Source organism: Panthera pardus, unplaced genomic scaffold (genome assembly GCF_024362965.1).
Source record: "Panthera pardus isolate Hobbes unplaced genomic scaffold, ASM2436296v1 HiC_scaffold_17, whole genome shotgun sequence".
Taxonomy (NCBI): Eukaryota; Metazoa; Chordata; class Mammalia; order Carnivora; family Felidae; genus Panthera; species Panthera pardus.
The window spans coordinates 30024316-30030298 of record NW_026526732.1 but is presented as its reverse complement, the minus strand read 5'-3'; the positions used below and the strand labels follow the sequence as shown (position 1 = coordinate 30030298).

Sequence of the window (5983 nt, the reverse complement as noted above, 5' to 3'; positions counted from 1 at the left end):
TTTCTTTGTTTAATTTTATAAGGATGTAATATTTAGAGTCAATGAAATGAGAGGAATTAGTGTGTAGTGCCATGTGGATTATACCTTAAAATATCTGTTGGATTAATTTTGTGTAAAAATTAATTATCTACTATTGTTTGAAAGAAGCTAGATGAAATGTTTAATGATATTTGCTTTCTTAGATTCAGTAGAATTCACAGTCGAAAACTTGCCTCAAGAAAAAACTGCCATATGTGAAAAGAGGAAAGGTCTGTTGCACTCAACTTTATGATTATGTATAGGACATAATAAATGTTTGTTGAATGAATGAATAAATAGCATAGTAAGTTAATAGCTGCACTCAGTCTAGGAGATAAGGCTGACCAAGCAACTATCAGGGAAGGAGTAAGCTGGAGAGATGGCTGAGCACACTGTGATGCAAGTTGGGCAGGCCCACTGTAGGGCTCCCCGCAGGACAGCTAGATAGAAGCAGGACACTGAAAGTGATACAGACAAGAGCCCAGAAGTCTGCAAGAAAGATCTAAAAGTAACAAAGAGAGAGATACATTCAGATGGAAAGTATAAATGGGTAGGGCTAGCAGCAGGATAGCAAATGCAAGAGTAAATCAAGAGCTAAAAGCTATGCTGAAACTAACTGAATCCTTCTAGAAATCGGGAAAGCAAGAACAGAAAGATCACCTGAATAAACGTTTTAGCCTTAGTCACTTGGTCTGATAAACAGCAGTTTGCATTTTGTTTTGTTTTTGTTTTTGCCTTTAAGTTTTTGTTTTCATTCCAGTAGGTTAACACAGTGTTCTATTAGTTTTACGTGTATGATATAGTGATTCAACAATTCCATACAGCAGTTTGGAATTTGAATTTACAAGACTGCTACAAAATTGCCCAGATGAAAGTAAATAATGGAGCTAAAAAGTCTAGGTGAAAGAGTGAAGGGAAGAGAGGAATGAAGAGATGAAAACAGGAAAGAAAAAGATAAAGGAAGATGACAATATGAAAGGAAAAACAAAGAGACAAGGGAAGGTAAAAATGGAGGAAGGAGACAAGGACAGGGAGGTGAGAAGGAAGGAAGTTACCAAGGATTGGGAGGAATCTTGACTATTTCTCCAGTGGTCCTACAGACACAACAGTCCATCGGCTCATTTATTCACACCAGTTTCCCAGCATAACTAGCCAGGCATCTTTGAAGTTTGTAGCTTTGGCACAGAAATGGCTCCAGTCTCAGAAGATAGCTCTGAAATAAATAGGGGGGATGTTTCATTATAACCACAAATCCGTAAGAGTGAAATTCAAAGAGAAAGGAAAACGAAAATATTATATTTTGTTTGAAAACGTTTGTCCTGAGGTTATTACCCAGTTATGATTCATTTTACCCAGCAAGGAAAGTTAGGGGTACCCCTTTCATGAGTCAAAATCTTTTTCTTGTGGATTTCTTTGTTTTGAATATTTTGTTTCTTGATTTGTTAAACAACATTAATGTCAAGTGACATAACAAATGGAAAAAGAGTTGCAACGGTCACCACAAAAATAAAGTTGAACACAGGGGCATCAATCCTGCAGGGTATACTTGATAAAGACAACTAGCATTTTTGTCTTCTCTAATAAATGTTAATCGGTAGTCAGGAACAATAAAATACTTTTTGTATTATAACTAGTTCTTTATTTGTTCTAGATTTGAACTTAGAGTCCTGGGTTTCCAGATATCACCCAGTACATACACATGGGGTAGAAAATACTGCTTTTATATAACAGAGAGTTAGATCAGGGACATTATCAGCCCAAACTGTGGCCTGGAGTAATATAAATGGGCCCAGCAAGGATGTAAGAGAAAATAACGGATTGCAGATCTTAAATGAGATCTCAGGGGTAGTTGGGTGTAGAGCTACCCTTCTTCCATAAGACAGCTCTTGGTGCCACTCTCATGAGACGCCACTATCAATGAAAAAAGATCATTGTTCTAGACCATTAGAACTTATGCTAATAATAATGAAGATAAGAATAACGGCTCACCTTTACTGCATGTTGCCAAGAGCTATTCTAAACACTGACAGATTCATAGTCCTGAGAACGAGTCTACGTGATGGATACTTATTGTTATTCTCCCCCATCTTGGTGAATTGATGAGCCGGGATTGATTCCTAATTATTAATTATTCAAATTCAGGTCCCCAAATCACAACAGTTGATAGCAATAATAACTATTGGTAATTCAGCAAGGCGGTAAAATGGGATGGCGCGCCCTTGTTGAAAGAGTTTGGGTCACGTCACACACCCAATCACCAGTGCTATGGGTTAGAAACAGAAGCCCTGTGGTGCCTCAGTGGCTCAGTCGGTTAAATGTCTGACTCTTGATTTCGGCTCAGGTCATGGTCTCACAGTTCGTGAGTTTGAGCCCCACATCAGGCTGTGCGCTGTCCTTGTGGAGCCTGCTTGGAATTCTCTCTCTCCCTCCCTCTCTCTCTGCCCTTCCCCCATCTCAGGATAAATAAAAATAAAACTTTAAAAAGTAGAAAGAAACACACCAGCACCTGAACTCTTCCGGCACAGGCTATGTCAGCTTCCTCCTAAAATTGGAGGATAATAATGATTACCCACTTACCACATGGCTTATTCTAAGAATCAAATGAATTATAGATGCAAAAGAACTACTTAAACTTTTGTTATTTTAATGATGCTAAGCATGAGCATATCGGATAATGGAAGAAATGGAAAGACATATATGAACAGATTTTGGTTACCTTTTTCAGCATTTAATTAATCATGTATTCATTTTTGATAAATGGGATAACTATTTACCTTGTAACTATAATAATTAATGGATCCTGAGTTCTCTAAGATTCTGTAGGTAATATGATAGCTAAGTATACATTTTTTAATGGTTGTTTATTTATTTTGAGAGAGACAGAGACAGAGAGAGGGAAAGAGAGAATCCGATGGGAGGCTCGATCCCACAAACCATGAGATCATGACCTCAGCTGAAATCGACTGGGACGCTCAACCTACTCAGCCACCCAAGCACTCCTGTTAAGTATACATTTAAGCCAGACTTGCCTACGTCCAAATCCAAACTCTCTACTTACTAACTGTGCAACTTATAAAAATGTCCTTAACCTCCTCAGTGTCCTCGTCTATAATACTAGTATCTGTCTCATGGGGTTTATCTTATAGGGTTGTTGTGAGAATTAAATGAGTCAATAGAAGGAAAGCACTGAGAATTAATATCTATTATATAAAATATACTATATAAGTGTTTGTAACTATTATGAGTTATAACATAGATTCAGGTAGAGGCAGTTACATTATTATTTTTCTAAATCACTCCATACTTATAATCATGAATTTCAAAGGCATCATTACATAATTGTTTTCAAATCCTTTAAGCAAATTAGTATTACACATACACTATTCACCCAGCACTATGCTAGTTACTGTACTGTAACAACAATAACAGCAATGAAGACTATGATATTCTCCCAGCCCGTAAGGGATCCCACTGGAATCCAGAGGGGAGAAGATATGAAACTTCTGGATACCAAAATAAGTTATTTGAGTACCAAAATCAAAATCACTATCTTCTCTGAGGTGCAGTAGAAGGTCATTATGGATTCTTAGTCGGGAGAGATACATGATGACAATGGTGTTTGAGGAAGAATAATCTGGTAGTAGAATGCTCAAAGACCTGAAGATTTCTGTCCTATATTCCCAGACTGAGTTGGTGGTAACGTCATGCATCTGGTCACTCAGCCAGAAAATTGGGAGTCCAGTCAATATCCAAATCCTGTGACCATGAGAGCCTAAAGATCGTTGAAAGGCACTTTCCACACTGAACAGAGTGCCATCTTTCCCGTCAACTAGGAGCACGGCTTTCCATCTTCTCCCTCTCCCCCACAACCATCACCACCATCACTAAGCTACTCATCTCTTAGCTGTGCCATTATAATGGCTTCCTAGTCACCCTGCTGCTTTTGAACTCCTCAAATCAGACTAATTATCTTTTTTTTCAAATAAGTCTCAATTTTAGTAAGATCCTCTACGTACACATTTGCTGCTGAAAATTGAACTAGCACATCAAAACATTTATTACAATTCCAATTTTTGAAAACCAGAAAATCTAGCCTGTTGCACCCTGCCCTAATGATAATTATGCTCTAGCCAAACCACCCAATATTCTCTGTATATACCTCCTGCACAAGTTACTTGGCTTCCAATTTGATGTTAGGTTTTCTCTCTCTCTTTTTTTTTTTAACGTTTATTTATTTTTGAGACAGAGAGAGACAGAGCATGAATGGGGGAGGGTCAGAGAGAGGGAGACTCAGAATCTGAAACAGGCTCCAGGCTCTGAGCTGTTAGCACAGAGCCTGACGCAGGACTCGAACTCACGGACCGCGAGATCACGACCTGAGCCGAAGTCGGCTGCTTAACTAATTGAGCCACCCAGGCGCCGCTCTCTCTTTTTTTTTTAAATGTGTTTATTTTTGAGACAGAGCGTGAGCGGGGGAGGGGCAGAGAGAGAGACACACACACACAGACACAAAATCCAAAGCAGGCTCCAGGCTCCCAGCTGCCAGCACAGAGCCCTACTCTACAGAGCTCTAGTCAGATGCTTAGCCCAACTGAGCCACCCAGGAGCCCCATGTTAGGTTAACCTATCTTAACAACTTCAGGCTTCTCAAACACACAGGCAACACTCAAAACCTACTTCCTTGGGTCACATCAAAAAGTGGAAGTAAAGTATATTGAAGTCATTCAAATGCAAACTAGCAGGACTCCTCACAAATTACTGGTATCTAGGTAGAAAAGACAGGCCAGAGCTTACATCATAGATTATCAAAATATTACACAGTTGGTCTCAACAGAGCAGCTTTCCCAAGCTGCGGCATACTGATCCTAAAATTACTAGCGAGAAAAAAACAGTATCTTAAGGTTTATGTTTACACTGATTCCGTGTCATAATTATTCTCCATGCTGGGATCCTCAGAAGGATCTCTATGATACAGGCAATAATGACATCCACCTCTAAATCTTTTCCCTCTTGATTCATCCGTGGAATGCTGGTTGAAGTAGCAATGTTTTTTAATAAACCACATCAGCTGGGGCGCCTGGGTGGCTGAGTCGGTTGAGCGTCAGACTTCGGCCCAGATCATGATCTCACAGTTTGTGAGTTCGAGCCCCGCGTCGGGCTCTGTGCTGACAGCTCGGAGCTTGGAGCCTGCTTCAGATTCTGTGACGCCCTCTCTGCCCCTTCCCCACTCATGCTCTGTCTCTCTCTCTCAAAAATGAATAAAGATTAAAAAAAATTTTTTTAAATAAAATGAAATAAACCACATCAGCTTTCCCATCCTTTCTTCTGGAGCAGTTAACAAAGTCCTTACTCCACCCCTCCTCCTGTTGCTGAGTATTCGGTCCACAAGCCCCTGTGGTTTCTTCTCGCTGTCCTGCTGTTGGGGTGGATATTCTGGTAGAGGGGAAGGGAGTTTGATACTAGGGTCAAGAGTCAATTTACTAAAGTTCTTTATTAATACTTCGGACATAGTTGGAAAGCAGCTGAGCCTTCCTGGAATTTTCTTCACTGGCCATCTGAGAACGTTCCGGGCCACAGGATAGGTAAAGCTTCGTTGCCAAATCCATTGAAAGCCTAGTCACAGACCGAAGCTCCTTCTAGATCTTTGGATTCCAGTGGAAGGTGATGCTCAGGACTCAACTAGCTACAAAATAGCCTGGAAAGAATGAAATAGCCCAGAAAGAGCGAGAAAACCCAAGACTCCAACAAAGCGTGGTGAGAGAAAGAACATGTATTCTGTGTTACCTAGCATACACCTAAAATGCGTACCTGACCATTCATTCAGTCATTCTCAAGTGTTTATTTAGTGCTTACTCTATGTTAGGTCAAGTATAGACAGTTGTTACACACAAGCTGATCTGGTCTCTGACCATCACAGAGATGCCATGGTGACAGTCAGTAACCAAACCATCCTCCCAAACTCATG

At 40.1% G+C, this 5983-nt stretch overlaps 1 pseudogene; it reads right to left on the bottom strand.

The window, feature by feature from the left end:
* Positions 1-4927: 4927 nt before the first annotated feature.
* LOC128777817 (developmental pluripotency-associated protein 3-like) lies at positions 4928-5696 on the bottom strand (annotated as a pseudogene).
* Between the last annotated feature and the right edge of the window lie 287 nt (positions 5697-5983).